Source organism: Schistocerca nitens, chromosome 4, assembly GCF_023898315.1.
Source record: "Schistocerca nitens isolate TAMUIC-IGC-003100 chromosome 4, iqSchNite1.1, whole genome shotgun sequence".
NCBI classification, from domain to species: Eukaryota; Metazoa; Arthropoda; class Insecta; order Orthoptera; family Acrididae; genus Schistocerca; species Schistocerca nitens.
The window spans coordinates 917,800,561-917,812,567 of record NC_064617.1 but is presented as its reverse complement, the minus strand read 5'-3'; the positions used below and the strand labels follow the sequence as shown (position 1 = coordinate 917,812,567).

The 12,007-nt window shown below is 42.8% G+C and overlaps 1 protein-coding gene across 1 annotated transcript in view; it reads left to right on the top strand.

Annotated features, from left to right (window-relative positions):
• Positions 1 to 12,007, top strand: part of LOC126253523 (BLOC-1-related complex subunit 5) — a 73,278-nt gene that overhangs the window by 27,030 nt on the left and 34,241 nt on the right. The gene's annotated exons all lie outside the window — the stretch shown is intronic.

Below are 12,007 nucleotides of genomic sequence, written 5' to 3'. Positions count from 1 at the left end.
ATGCACCACTGTGCCGTAACTTCAAAGCATAAGCAGGCCTCCACAGCTGGTGGCAACGTGCAATCACTCCTTTTTTCCATGAATCTGCACGTACACCACAAAGGGCATGCACAGTTGACTGTCCCACATGTACTAACTACTCAAAAAAATTTTATACTACTTACACACATCTTTCGTCAGCCTAAGAGGTAATAGTGAAACATATTATTCTGAAGAATCTTATGTTAGAACACAGATTCCCCCACTTAGATGAAAGATGTTATGAAACTCAACTTGCATAACTAATTACAATCTATTTATAATCTACAGGTTTCATCAAATGATTACTTAAAGTCTCGTAAGAACAAACTTCATTTTACAGTGTATCACATGGGTGAGCTGGTTTCTCTGGTCAGTCATTTGTACTCAATAACAATCGGGTTTATCACAGTGAAGTTTCATAACCTGATTCTCCGTTTTTGTGTAATTATCATTCCCAGTCAAGGTTAATCATATGTGATTATTATGTAACCATATAATTTTTTGACTGTATTTAGATGGAAAGAGTTTAACTTTCCTTTATCATAAGGAGTTACACACTGATACTTTACTCTGTACTATAGTCCACAACTTCAAATCTCATATTTGTGGTAGGTCAAAATGTACATCAATCATTTCCCAGGTAAGTCTATTTGCTTTTGACTGATGTGGAGAATACTTAATCCGCATGACTCATCATCACACCACAACTTGCTACAACTCTTACACTTCATTCTTTGGACGGATGCTGTGTACGTATATCATGCTCTTTGTGCTGTCCTTTCCTTTACACATCCATACAGCAATGGTACAGGTCATTCCTTCTATGGATCCACAGATAAGATGACCCCTCCTACAGGTCCTTCTATCCCCACTCACTTTCACACACAAAATTGGATACACCACACCTTAAAAATTATAATTATATGTACAGCCTCTAACTCTTCTCATTATATCTTTCAAAGCCAAAGTTTCTTTGTAGCCTATTTAGCTTTTACACTGCTACTTAAAACACAGGTTTCATACCTTCTTCCCTTCAGCCACTTTTTTACAAAGTTCTCTCAAATGCATGAAGTCTTGACTGCATTCAGTTGATGAGGACCATATTTGCTGTTACTAAAAATAGTATTTTGATGTGTGTTTATTCTTATAATACGGCTATGAACTGCTCACTTTAAAATCATGAAGAAGTGCTGGGAAATACACAATTAGTTTTCTTCCACTTGCTGCTTTTCCTCTCAGTTACATGGACAAATACTAGCTATATCGATGATACAATAGCTTCTCACTTTGTGATGAGAACCATTTTACCTCTGCTGTTAATTTCTGTTTAATCTTTTTATCAATTATCATGTACAAAACCTTCATTTAATAACACTCAAATTTTCCAACTTTGTGCAGAAAAACATACAGTGGAAACTCCAAATAGGAGTATCAACAATGTAGAAAAAGATAGATTGCTACTTACGCTAAAGGTAATTGCTGAGTTGCAGACAGGCACAATTCAAAGACACTTACACATAAGCTTTCGGCCACAGCTTTTGTCGGAAAAAGGGAAACGCACTTCGTTCATTACAACAAGGAAGCACACCTCATGCATAAATGACCGCCAACTCCGGCAGTCAATCCACAATGCAACTATCACATGGGATTGTAGCAGCAATCTGGAGGGGGCGTTGAAGGGGAAGGGGAAGGGATAGTTGTGTATGAGTGGGGGAAGAGGATCACTGTCTGACAAAGTGTGCAGGGACTGGACTGCCAACAGGCGTAGTGTCAGGTGGCTGTGAAGCAGGAAGATGGGGAAAATGGAGCGAAAAAGGAGAGGAGCAGAGGGTGTCAAAGAAAGAGTGTAGGAGACAGGAATGGGGAGAGGCCGGGATAATTATGGGAGTGGAGGCTGTGTGGTAAAGATAACTCCCAGCTGCGCAGTTCAGGAAAGCGGGTGGTAGAGGGGAGGATCCAGATGGCTCAGGTAGTGAAGCAGCCATAGAAATCAAGTGTGTTATATTCACCTGTACGTTGTGCCACAGGATGCTGTAATTTGCTCTTGGCCACAGTTTGGCAGTGGCCTTTCGCCCTGGTACACAGATGGTTGTAGTCGTACCGATATATAAAGCTGTGCAATGATTGCAGCAGAGCTGGTAAATAACATGGCTGATTCACAGCTGCCCTGACCCTGCACAGATTAGGGAAAACCTGTGACAGGACTGTAATAGGAAGTGCTGGGTGGGTGGATTGAGCAGGTCTTGCATCTGTGTCTTCCACGGGGATTTGATCCTTATGGCAATGGGGTGAGATTGTGATTGGCTTAGGTATGGACTAGGATGATGTGGAGGTTGGGTGGTTGATGGAACACCACTTTATGAGGGTGGGAAGGAACTCGAGGATGTTCCTCATTTCAGGGCATGATGATACGTAACCAAAGTTGTGGTGAAGGATGTGGCTCTGTGTTCCAGTTTGGAGTGGTACTGGGTGACCATGAGGGTACACCTTTGTGTCTGGTTCTTGGGCTTGGTGGGAAGTTTGGGGATGTGAGGGAAAATGGCACAGGAGATCTGTTTGTGAACTAGATCTGGTGGATAGTGCCTATGTGTTAAGACCTTGGTGAGGCCCTAAGCATGCTGGGGAAGGAAGTTCTTGTCACCACAGATACACTGTCCCAGGTAGCCAGGCTCTAAGGGAGGGATTATTTGGTGTAAAAAGGATGATAACTGTCAAAATGCAGGTACTGTTGGAGGTTGATGGGTTTAATGTGAACAGAGGTGCAGATGGAGTCTTCAAGGAGAAAGAGCTCAATGTCTAGCAAGGTGGCACGTTGCGTTGAAGAGGACTAGGTGAAGCAGATGGGAGAGAAAGTGTTGAGGTTGCAGAAGAAAGAGGATAGGGTGTCTTGACCCAGTGTCCAGATCATGAAGATACCATCAGTGAACGTGAACCAGGCTAGGAGTTTGGCGTTTTGGTAGGCTAGGAAGGTCTCCTCTAGATGGCCCATAAATGGATTGGCATAGGAGGATGCCATGTGGGTGCCCATTGCTGTACCGCAGATTTGTTTCTATACATTCCTTTCAAAGGAGAAGTAGTTGTGGGTCAGGATATAGATATTAAGATGTATGAGGAATGAGGTAATGGGTTTTTAGCCTGAAGGATGTTGGAAAAGATAGTGTTCAGTAATGGTAAGACATTGGGCATCATGGATGTTGGCGTATAAGGTGGTGGCGTTAACAGTGGCGAATAGGGATCCAGGAGGTAAAGGGGTGGGGATGGTAGAGAGTCGCTGAAGGAAGTAGTTGGTATCTTTGATGTGGGTGGCTAGTTTATCAGTAATTGGTTGATGACGTTGATGATTGAGGGACAAAATTTTTTAATTGGGGGCATAATAACAAGCCACAATGGTGCGTCCAGGATTGTTGGGTTTGTGGATTTTGGGGAGCATGCAGAAGGTAGTTGTGTGGGGTGTTGTAGGGGTGAGGAGGGAAATGGAATCAGGGGAGAGGTCCTCAGAAGGCCTTAAGGCTTTAAGCAGGAATTTGAGATTGTGTTGGGCTTCTGGGATGGGATCACTCTGGCAGAGTTTATAGGTGGAGGAATCAGATAATTGGCAGAGACCTTCTGCCAGGTTGTCACTGTGATTCATAACAACAGTGATGGAACCTTTGTCTCCAGGTAGAATGATAAGGTCAGAATTAGTTTTGAGATTGTGTATGGCTGTTATTTCTTCTGCTGAAAGGTTGGTGTTTTGAGGAAGGGACCTGGGGAAGAATGGTGAAGCTAAGTGAGAGGTAAGGAATTCCTGGAAGGTGACCAGTAGTTGATTGAGGGAAAGGGGGGGGGGGGGGAGAAACATGGTTGGATGGTGTTATGCACTGGGAGAGGTAGGGTTCAGTGATGGAATTACCTCTATTCAACAATAATTTTTCCAACGTCCTTCAGACTCCAAACCCACTACCTCATTCCTTATACATCTTACTAACTTTATCCTAACCCACAACTACTTCTCCTTTGAAGGGAATTTGCATAAACAAGTCTGCAGCACAGCCATAGGTACTTGCATGGCACACTCATATGCCAACCAATTTATGGGCCATCAAGGCAGACCTTGCTAGCCTCCTAAAATGTTGAACCCCTATCCTGGTTCAGGTTCATTGATGATATCTTCATGATCTGGACTCAGAGCCAAGACATCCTATTCTCATTCATTGGCAACCTCAACACCTTCTCTCCCATTCACTTCATGTGGTCCTCTTCAACCCAATGTGCCACCTTCCTAGAGATTGAGCTCCCCCTCTTTGATGGCTCCATCCACACCTCCGTCCACATTAATCCCACTAACCACCAACAGTATCTGCATTTTGACAACTGTCATCCCTTTCACACCAAAAAATCCCTTGCATGCAGCCTGGCTACCCAGGGACAGCATATCCACAGTGATAAGAACTCACTTCCCCAGTATGCTGACAGTCTTACCAAGACCTTCACACACAGGCACTATCTCCCAAACCTAGTCTGCAAATAGATCTCCTGTGCCATTTCCCCTCACATTCCCAAACCTCTCACCATCCCCAAAAACTAGCCAAAAAGGAGGTTCGACAGAAGCGTCCGATCCCACGCGTCGGCTTTGACCCGTGACGTAAGGGTGTTGTCATGTGTGACGTCATGACGGCGTGGAGTTTGGTTTGAGTGTGGCTGTCTCCAGTTCTGTTTTATCTTATTTTATTTACTTTTCTGATCTGTTCGTTCTATCTTGTGAGATTTTTTTTTTAATTTAAAAACACTTATTACTTATTTTAATTATCTGTTTCCTCCAATTTCTGTTTTAGTTTATTATATTTATCTTTCTGATCTGTTCGTTCTATCCCGTGAGATTTTTTTCTTTTTAAAAAAGACAAAAAACAGTAATCAGCTACTGAAGCATCTTTATCTTCTATGGGTTGCAGGGGTTATGACCCCTGGGGAGGTGGGTGGGTATTCATGCATGGCTGTCTTCACTTACACGTTGTAGCTACACAAGGCGTCTAAATTTGTTTATATTTAGTTTGCCCCCCCCCCCCCCCCCACCCAAAACACCCCATTTCCCGCGCTTGTCCCGTTAGTGTCATTAGGCTTCTTGTGGAAAGTGTGTGTGTTTGTTTTTGTTTCCGCCATATTTGTGACGTCATGGGTCAAAGCAGACGGGCGGGATCGGACGCTTCCGTATTTCCAAAAAGGAGTGCCCCAATTGTCACCCAGTACCACCCCAAAGTGGAACAATTGAACCACATCCTTCGCCAGGGTGTTGATTATCATCATCATGCCCTGAGGGGAGGTACATCCTACCCGAGATTCTTCCCACCATTCCTAAAGTGGTGTTCTGTCACCCACCCAACCTCCACAATATTCTAGCCCATCCCTGTGCCACCCCCAATTCCAACTCCTTGCCATAAGAATCATATCCCCTGTAGAAGACCCAGGTGCAAGACCTGCTCATTTCACCCACTCGGCACTTCCTACTCCAGTCCTGTCACAGGTTTATCCTACCTTATGAGGGGCCAGACCACCTGTGAATCAGCTGTGTCATTTACCAGCTCTGTTGCAACCGTTGCACAGCATTTTTTATATTGGTCTGACTACCAGCCATCTGTGTACTGGATGAAAGGCCACTGCCAAACAGTGGCCAAGAGCAAATCAGAGCTTCCTGTGGTGCAACATACAGCTGGACATAACATCCTTGATTTCAATGGCTGCAAGCCATCTGAATCCTTCCCTGTACCACCAGATTTTCTGAACTGCACAGGTGGGAGTTAGCCTTACAACACATTCTCTGCTCATGTGATTATCCTGGCCTCAAACTACGGTAACATACTGTCCCCACACCCTCCAACCAACAGTTTCCACCTCCTCTGTCCTGTCACCTCCTCCCCATTCCTGTCTCCTACACTCTTTATATGCCACCCTCTGCCAACACGCCTGCCCAGCTTTACCCGGTCCTCTTCTTTTTCACTCACTTTTCCCCACCTTCCTGCATCACAATTCTCAGATGCTATGCATGCTGGCATTCTAATCTCTGCACACAGTCAGACAGCACTCCTCTTCACCCACCTGTACACTGTTATTCCTTCCCCTTCCCTGCCATCCATGCGATAGCTGCATTGTGGCCTGAGCTGCTGGAGTTGGCAGTCATGTGTGCATGAGGTGTGCTAGCTCCTGTGAATGAATGGTGTGTGTTTCCCTTTTTCCGACTAAAGCTGTGCCTGCAAGCTTGTGTGTAAGTCTCTCTTAATTGTGCCTCTTTGTAACGTAGCATATATAATCTGTATAATGTATATAAGCAATTAGATAGATAAAAAATCTACTTACCAAGTGGCAGCAGGAGAACACACATATAAAATGGTATTACTGTTTGCAAGCTTTTGTAGCCATTGGCTCCTCCTTCTGGCAGAAGGGTCGAAGAGAGGGAAGAGGGGTGAAGGAAAAGGCCTGGTGAGGTTTAGGAAAAGGGGTAGAGTTTGGAAAAGTCACCCAGAACCCTGGGTCATGGTAGACTTACCCAACAGGATGAGAAGGAAAGACTGGTGTGGGGAACTACACTGGATGAGATTTGAAAGTCTGAGAGCTTAACGGTGGAAGGTAGGGTAATATGCAAGACAGAGATTACTGCTTAAACAGCATGCATGAGTTAATAAGACTGGAAAGCTAAGTGCATAGTATGTGATAGAGGTGGGAGGAGGATGGTGAAAAATTTACAGGTCAGAAAAATAAATATATAGAAAACTAAGAGTGAGTAAAGAAAGGAATAGTTACTTTAAAGAAATACTAAGACTGAAGGTTGGGGGTAAGGACCAAGGACATGTTGTAGCGCCAGTTCCCCCCTGCGGAGTTCAGATAAACTGGTGTTTGGGGGAAGAATCCAGAATGCATGTGTGGCGAAGCAGGCACTGAGGTCATGACTGTCATGTTGTAGAACATGCTGTGCAACAGAATAATGTGTGTGGCCAGTATACACCCTCAGCCTGTGCCCATTCAACTGATAGCTTGGTGGTAGTCATGGCGATGTAAAAGGCCAAACAGTGTTAGTATATGACATTTCATTTCACAGGTGGCTCTCACTGTGATAATATATATTTTGCCAGTTACAGGGCTGATATAGGTGGTGGTAGGAGGGTCATAGTCTTGGAGCAGGGACAGTTAAAGGGGTTAGAGCCATAGGGTAGGGAGATGGTGTAGAAGGAGCATAACGTCTGACGAGGATATTATGGAGATTTGAAGGGCAATGAAAAGCTATTCTATATGTGGTGGGCAAAATCTCAGACAGAATGGACCTCATTCAGATCATAATTTTAGGAAGTCATAGCCTTGTCAAAGTAGCTGATTAATAAATTGAAGACCATGATAATAGTCAGTGACAAGTGGTGTACTCCGAAGTTGTTTTTTGGAGGGATTAGCAAGACGAGGATTGGATGTGATGGCCAGGGAAAGCTGTTGTTGAACAAGGCGGTTGAGGTAATTATGTTCAGTGAAGGCTGAGATGAGAATGGTGGTGTATTGCTGTAAAGGGTCAGCATCTGAACAAATATGTTTGCCTTGAGTGCCACACCTAGAATATCTTTTCATCACCCTCACAATCTCTGCAATATCCTTGTCAGACCCTATGCTCCTTGTGAACCCATCTCCCTACTCCATGGCTCCTTTCCCTGTGACTGTCCCCACTTCAAGACTTGCCCTATGCACCCTCCTACCACCACCTACACTAGCCCTGTAATTGGCAAAACATATACTATCAAAGGGAGAGCCACCTGTGGAACAACACATCCTACAGTTCATTTTCAGACCTGTAAATTTTTTGCCGCCACATTTAAGTGTATGTATAATTTCCAACTAGATGTTGTATTGTTTAATAGACAGAACAAACTACCATTTGTATTCGTCCACAATTTCTGCTCAGCTGGTAACATCCATACCTGTGTGCATCGCTGAAATTTTATGCTAAGATATTCATCTATCTTTAGTCCTTGCTTTATTTTTAAGGCTAGTGTCCTTACCTCATTATGAATGTAAATTAAAGTGAAGAAATTTGTTGCAAAAATGACACCAGACTCTTCAGTATGTCTCGTGTCATTCATACCCAAAGGTAATCTTGACAATGCATTGGGAACTTTATTAGTCCATCTCATTAAACAGCTTGATGGTCAGTATAGATAATTACCTCTGATCCCTAGACCAATGATTTTTAATCATGAATAACTCATCCTCTGTAGCTGTATAGTTTAGTTCATTTTTGTTAAGACTTCTGCTTGCAAAAGTGATAGTATTATGTTCCCTGGTTTCTGGACTCCATTCCCCTTGAAATAATTCAACAGCGTTAGCCTATTCTGGTGTATCTGTAGCTAGCTTAAACAATTCATATGTTATAGGGGTGATTGAGCATAGATAATCTAACTAGTGCTTCTTTAATATTCGTAAAAGCTTCAGATGCTCACTCATCACATATCCATTTAGATTTCTTGTTTCAACAGTAATAATAGTTGAGGATCATTCATTACCTAACCTTGCACATATCTGTGGTAAAATGTGGCTAGTCCAAGGAACGAGCATAATTGCTTTACATCTTGAGGTTATGGACAGTCTTTTGTGGCTCTTATTCTTTCAGGATCCAGTTTAATACCATGCATCCCTACCAAACGTACTAAAACCTTAAGTGCCAAAATGAATTTTTGCTAACTATACAGTAATACTTTTCTTGTAAAACTTCTGTAAAGTTTTTGTTAAAAAGTTGCAGTATTATTTCCAGATATTAATATGTCATCTAAATAGATAATCAGTTCCTGCAATAATTCTTTCCCTAAAGCTTCGTCTAAGACTCTTATAAATACTGAAACTGAACTATTTACACCAGAAGGTAGCACTTTTTAATTTACGTGATTTACCATCAAACAAAGAGACTCGATATTGTTTCAAATTCCTGTGTAATTTTGCATGCCAGTAGCCAAATGTCAGATCTATTCAGCTGAAGTATTTGACTTGTTCAAACATAGCAAGCAGTTCATTAATACACATAGGTCTATACCTTTCAGTTTCTGTATGCTTATTAATAGTACATGTGTCTAAAACAAGGTCCACCATGCTCATGGCTTTCTCAGCAACTAATAGCGGATTGTTGTAGACACTTGCACAATGTTCAGTAACTTCATTTTCTATTATTTTATTTATTTCTTCTTGTACCGCAGATTGTAAACTATATAGTCACCTATCACTCACGGTTTGTCAGAGAATACTGATCTATATTTCCATAGAATATTATCTAATTCTTCCATAGAATATTATCTAATTCTTATTTTCTAATGTGCCCCTAAGATTATAGATTCATAGACTTTATTATATATTTCATTGTTATCAATCTGTATATGAACTGTAGGTTCTTCACTTGTCAATTTGAAGCAGTCAATTTGAAGCAGTTAAATGTATATTCATACAAACATCTCATTTACTCATTTATCTTAAAAGGCACTACTGTTCAACTACCCTCAGTTTTCCAACATAATAATTCTGCATCAAAATCTAAGGTCACCTTATTCTTCAATAACCAACCTACGCCAAATATGTAAATTAACATTTGGTGCTATTAGTGAAGTTTGCATAAACTGATCATCTATTGTTATAGATATTTGTGTTTCCTGTTACACCACAACAGTCCGCAGCTCGTGGTCGTGGGGTAGCGTTCTCGCTTCCCGCACCCGGTTTCGATTCCCGGCAGGGTCAGGGATTTTCTCTGCCTCGTGATGACTGGGTGTTGTGTGCTGTCCTTAGGTTAGTTAGGTTTAAGTAGTTCTAAGTTCTAGGGGACTGATGACAATAGATATTAAGTCCCACAGTGCTCAGAGCCATTTTTGAACACCACAACAATTATGCAGCTTTAGAAGGATGCATAACTAGGTGAAAGACAGATGCTGCCTATAGGGGAAACAGACCTTTGGAGACAATGAAAGCAGCTAGCTGTACAATCGTCAAGATGGGATGGCAAGCCAGTATTAAGCAAAGAAGTGGAAGTGGTATATACACTGACCTACCAGAACATTATGACCACCTGCCTAATAGCCAGTATGTCCACCTTTGACATGGATAACAGCGGCGACGCTTTGTGACATGAAAGCAGTGAGGCCTTAATAGGTCGGTGGAGGGAATTGGCATTGTATCTGCGCACATAAGTCACCTAATTCTCATTAATTGCAGGGAGGTGAGCGATGAGCTCTCTTGTCATGTTCTATCATATACAAGATGTGTTCGATCGGGGGTTGAGATCTGATGAGAAGGGTTAGCGGGGGGGGGGGGGGGGGGGGGTGAGGCAAACACTGAAACACTGCAGTTGTTGGACCTCGCCACTGTGTTCCTCAAACCACTCCATCCTTGGGACATGGTGCATTACCTCATTGAAAAATGCCACTGCCGTTGTGAAACATGATTGCCATGAAGAGGCGCATGTGGTCTGCAACCAGTGTACGATATTCCTTGGTAATCATGATGCTTTGCATGAGCTCCACTGGACTCATAGATGCCATATGAAGCGTATTGGAGCTGCCACCAGCTTGTCTCCACCCTGCAGTACAAGCATCATGGGGCTGTTCCCCTGGAAGATGACAGATTTGTGCCCTCCCATTGGCATGATTAAGAAGGTATTGGTATTCTTCAGATAATGCAACGCTCTGATACTGTACCACCATCCAGTGTCGATGGTCATGTGCCCCATTTCAGTCCTAGTTGCCGATGCCACGGTGTTAACATTGGCACATGAATGGGCTGTTGGCTGCGGAGGCCGATTGTTTGGAATGTTTGGTGCATTGTGTGTTCGGACATTCTTGTACTTTGCGCATCATTAAAGTTCACTGCCAGTCCTGTTTTACCAGTCTGCCCAGCCTATCATGCCCATTATCTGTAATGTGAGGTGGATTCCCAACCCCACGACATCTCGATGTGGTTTCATCTTGGTTTTGCCACATGTTGAAGACGCTTGCCAAAGCACTCCTCGAGCACCCAACAAATTGTGGCGTTTCTGAAACGCTTGTGCTGAGCCTCCGAGCCATCAGTATCTCCCCTCAGGCAATATCACATTCTCCCCTCAGGCAAACTCAGATAGATTGCGCACCTTTCCCATTCTACACACATACAGCATGCTCACTGGTACCACATGCGCTGTGCATGTGTCTGATTAACAATCATTCTTTGCCAGGTGACATTGCTGTCATCTGGACGGGTTTATATCAGTAGTAGGTCAGTGGTCATAGTGTTTGGCTGATCAGTGTATAGGAGGGATATACGAGGGCAACAAACTTGAAGACAATATTATAGAAAGTGAAGAGGAAGCAGATGAAGATGAGAAAGAATAAGTCATGGTTGCAAAATATTGACTCTGGCGAGTTTTGTTATTTAGGCAGTAAAATTACCGACAACGGCCAAAGTGGAAAGGATATAGACTGTGCTGATTGGCTATAGCAGGGGGGGGGGGGGGGGGAGGCGTTTTTTAACATCAAATATAAATTTGAATCTTAGGAATTCTTTTTCTGAAATATTTATTTGGAGTGTAGCATTGTATGGAAGTGAAATATGGATGGTAATCCGTTCAGACAAGAAGAGAATAGAAGCTTATGGCATGTTGTGTCTTTTAGAAAAATGTTGAAGATTTAGGTGGGTAGACTGAATAAAGAATGAGGAGGTACTGAATCAAATTGAAAGATATTTGTGGCTCAGCTTCACTAAAAGAAAGGATCAATTGATAGGACACTTCCTGAGGCACCGAGTAATTGCCACTTTGGTATGGCAGGGAAGCATGGAGGGTAAAAATTGTAGAGGGAGACCATGGCTTAAATACAGTAAGCAAGGTTCACATGGATGCACGTTGCAGTGGTTATGTAGAGATGAAGAGACTTGCATAGTGTAGAGTAGTATGTAGAGCTGCAATAAACTAGTCTTCAGACTGAAGACCACAACAACAAATCGGAGTTACTCATTCCCATGAAGGCTG